Source organism: Etheostoma spectabile, chromosome 6 (genome assembly GCF_008692095.1).
Source record: "Etheostoma spectabile isolate EspeVRDwgs_2016 chromosome 6, UIUC_Espe_1.0, whole genome shotgun sequence".
Lineage (NCBI taxonomy): Eukaryota > Metazoa > Chordata > Actinopteri > Perciformes > Percidae > Etheostoma > Etheostoma spectabile.
Genome location: NC_045738.1, coordinates 4,571,318 through 4,575,682, shown reverse-complemented (window position 1 = coordinate 4,575,682; position 4,365 = coordinate 4,571,318). Strand labels below are relative to the sequence as shown.

Sequence of the window (4,365 nt, the reverse complement as noted above, 5' to 3'; positions counted from 1 at the left end):
TAGCTTATTCACTGTATCCCCCAGAGTTAGATAAGTCCATACATACCCTTCTCATCTCTGTGTGTGTCGTTACTCTGTCTGACGCACCCACCGCTAACCTAGCTTACTACAGATCCTGGAGGTAACCGGCTCCAACTAGCTACTGATCCCAATAAGTGACAAAATGACGCCAATATTTTCTTATTGACATGTTGTGATTTGTGTAGTCACAGCGTGTACAAATAACAAGGTCACATGAGATAGAGCCATCTTCTAACCGTATACATACTGGGAACTATTCTCACCCAGCCACTTGGGTGGAGTGATTTGCACGCAGCACCTGAGAAGTAGTAGCCGTAGTACGCTAGGCTACCCCTGGGTGTGTCAGACAGAGTTACATCAGGCACGGGGATGACAAGGGTATGTATGGACTTATATAACTACGGGGGATACGGTGAATAAGCTAAAGTCTCAATAAGTCAGCGTGTTCCCTACTGTTCCTTACGTACAATAGGTTGACACGTCATTTATGGAGTCTAGGGGCAATTTGAGGTTATTCAGAGCATTCCTATTGGGGTAAATCTTTGTAATGTTATTTTACCGTCTATCCTGTCATCTCCCTGAACCACACACGTACTACGAATGACGCCGGAAAAACACATAGCATTATGTGTGAGTGTAACATGAGCTAGTTATAGAAATTCGTAATGAAATTTGTCATCAATTTTCTGTATGAGCTTAGAGTTTATGGATGGATTCATAATAAAACTATTCAGTTTTTCACTCTTTGTTCCCCAGAAGTGATGTTAAAACTGGACTGATGAGGAAACAAGGAAGTGTACTTCCATCAGGATTCATTATATGGAGGCAGCCTGTCACAAAACTTGTTTGTTCTCTAAACAGTTAAAAATCAGATTTTTTTCTTTCTTTGTAAATGCATTTGTCTCTAAAAATGGTTTAGCAATCCTCAAATTGACGGAAACTATTTATTTCCCCATTCAAAGGCAATGGGAAACAAATGAATGTTCCCCAGTGGAATCACACAGTGGCTCTGTTCTGGGAAGGCAGTGTGGGCCAGCCAAGAGATCAGACTGGTCATGAATTGGTGTGTGGGCCAGCCTGGGCCTCTGCTGGTAAGGCTCAGCAATGGGTCCTGTAGAGTGGTGGAAATCACTTAAGTCTCAGGGGTGAATAAACAGTGAGGTCTGCTGCTGTAATAGTTGGCAGAGGTTGTAATCACGTTTATTAGCTGCAATGCATCACACACAAGCTAGAATTAAAAGGGAATAACCACAGTAAGCACCTATAAAAAAACATTCTGGTAGCAAAGCAACATGTTTGTTTGGCCAGCATGGAAAATGTCCGATTCTAAGATGATAATATATTAAAAACACTGTCTTTATAGAAACGACAACATCTTGGTTCATAAGAACTTTTTATTTTATTTTGTTGACGTTGTGGTATGTTTTTAGCCATGTTACTGTGAATATGTCTGTCTTTGGTCCAGACTAAAATATCTCGACAAATTGGATGGATTGCCATGAGTACAGACAGTCATGTAATTCATGTAATAACTGTGGTGATCCTACAGTTATTGCATCATTTAACTTTGTCAATACTTTGGTTTATGACCAAGTAGGACTACCTGCAAAAATTAATAACATCTCTATCAGCATTAGCATGTCATTGTGAGCATGTTAGCATGCTGACCTTTTAGCATTTAGGTCAAATTAGACTACAGCTGTGTCTAAGTACAACCCATAGACTGTAGGCTACATTAATATCTTTATACACTGTACAGTCTCTGAAACCACCTCAAAGACTAGTCTTTCTGGACTATACTTCCCAGAAACCGCTTTGACAGAATGTCTGTAATGTCTCTAACTTGTGTTCCTCTCTGTTTTTTCTCCGTGTATCCTTCCTGGTCGTTTCTGACTGTCTTGTCTAGTCCTGTCTAATTTTACTACCTGCCTTGTGTTTCCTGCCTCTGTGATTGTTGTCCCCACCCTGATGTGATTCACTTGTTGTATCATCTGTTCTTCGTTTGCTCGTTACCTCTTGTTTTTAACCTCTGTGTTCCCTTTGACTCTTGTCAGATGCTTTTGTGTTTGTTTGCCGTTCGGTCAGTGTGCTCTTCTTTTGGACCCTTCACTGAGGTATTTTTCCCTTGAGATTTTCCCTTTCCTCTTTGGACCTTCTTTGTATTTTTTGACATTTTTGGATTTTTGCCTTTTTTTGGGATTTAGGACATTGTTTTTTCCTTGTGGCATTTGTCTTTGCATTTTGATCTCTGTGATGGTTTGGACTTTCTGTTTTTGGCAATAAATCCCAGTCAAACGCTCTCCCACCTGCCTGTGTCTTCTCTGCATTTGTGTCCCTAATTCCGCTAAACCACAACAATTATCATTCAAAGCTAAATAGTAGCTTGATATCGCTGATGGAGCTTAAAACAATACTAAAGTAAAATGCCTCAGCATAATAGGCAGTTCAGCAGTGTGGGTCCATAAAGCTCAGTGTTGGCACTAGCTGGCATGGTAGCTCGTAACTCACAATAACAGTGGTAGTCTTAGCTTTTTGTAGGTGATTACTTGCTATTGTAAAAACTGGCAGAGCTGTGTGGCCTAGATCACATAATGGCTGCTGTGTGTTATACAGTATTACAAACCAATAAAACTACACCACAAAGTATGAGTTTGTACCCCAACAGGAAAGTAACTGTTGTGTTGTTTCCTAGGCCAGGATTGTTCAAATTGGTCAACTCTATGGCTGCTCACAATTTTCAAAGTCCTGTGTTTTTCTCAGTATGTTCAGTGGAGAGATGCAACAGATGTAAAAGTGTTTGGCGTAGCTAACAGGGTGGTGACTGTAACGCTAGAACATCTAATGTCAGTACAAGGTTTGAACATCTGGGTGGGAAAGCTAAATTAACAAGGGTCTCACCTCCCTAAAGAATCAGCGTCAAACTGCCCTTGACCAAGATGCCTAAGCATTCGGCAGTAAGCAACAGTAGTATGTGAGTCGTTGAGCATTTCAAGGCTGAGAAATACTGTGTTTGGCTAAGAGTAAAAAGAGGGCTGAATGAAATATTGGGATGAATAAATATTAGCAGTGTCTGGAGAGGCAATGCTTTGCTGAATTTGATTAAAAGTGACAAGGGTACAGTATTAAAAACACTACAGTAATGTTGCTGCTGGAGTTTGGTTGAACCCACCAAGTAGAGCTCCTTTGTAGAACACCCAGGGTTCATGACATCCCTGTGTGCCATTTTACAGCATAGTTTGAGTAATATCTGGCTTTTGTGAATTTTTTGCTAAATGATTCAGTGTACAAAACGTGTGTGATCACACTATAGTCTCGGAGGTCGTCCCTCTGCAGGCTTTGGACCTAGTGTGCGGTGCGCTCGGTCAGGTTCTGGAGGAATTACAAACACGTCCGCTCCCATGGCATCTTTTAGCGGCCTGGATACAAACATAGTAGAGTCTTGTTGCGCAAAGACAGCCTGTCTTCACTCCTGTTTGTGGACCTCAACGTGCCTCCTCTAGACAAATTCAACCCAGTTCCATTCGTCAGAAGCTGGATTAAAGCAGGACCTCACCTCCCTTCTTCCTGGAAACCGGGACGGAAACCACAAGAAGTCGAGCCAAGGCATCTTTGGTCTATTCTAACTTAAGATAAGAGGCTATTTTCTTTATCTTTGCAGTGCCTGAATTGTGATGCTAGAACTGATTGCTGTGCATTAGATGAGTGTGTGGCTTCGGCATACTGCATGGTTATGTAGGCCTTGTGGTTGTTAATGAAGCAGCCTAGCCTTGGAGAAGTTGGTGTGTGTGTGTGTGTGTGTGTGTGTCCGCCGTGCTGTTGTTTGGCTTGTTGTAGGCTGTCTGACAGCATCAGCCAAGTGCTTTTTTCAATTTGAGAGATGGCCTGTTTGCACGGTTAGGCAAATATGCTTTGTGTATGTGTTGTTGATGTATCTGTCTGATCATATTTGCTGTAGATGGATGGTTAAAAAATGTCACATGGTCGTCGTACTGCAGGCTCTCATTTGCAAGTACACCGATTGCGTGCCAGTCTCCGAGCTGAATACAACTGAATACAACTGACTACAACAGTTGATTGCTCTTGTAAGTGCACCAGATTGGTAACAATTATTGTCATGTCAGCATTGTAATGCACAACTTTTCCTCTCCTTGTTATAAAACAACGTGCGTCCAAACAACTTTAGCAAATGCAACTTTCTGTCAGTGTTGCTTTACAAATACTGTAAAAATTGTTGAGTGTGTGACATGTAGGCTTGCATCCACAAAATATTGTAACGTTATAGGCCTACTGCTGGATATTGAGAAAATTTAGATCGGTATTGCAACAATCGGGAGATGGGGGATC

The 4,365-nt window shown here is 41.5% G+C and overlaps 1 long non-coding RNA gene across 1 annotated transcript in view; it reads right to left on the bottom strand.

The window, feature by feature from the left end:
* Positions 1-186: 186 nt before the first annotated feature.
* The window catches only part of LOC116690865 (uncharacterized), an 11,642-nt gene continuing 7,463 nt past the window's right edge, over positions 187-4,365 (bottom strand). Inside the window, exon 3 of the long non-coding RNA XR_004332380.1 lies at positions 187-279. This is a non-coding gene — a long non-coding RNA (uncharacterized LOC116690865). The remainder of the gene's footprint in view (positions 280-4,365) is intronic.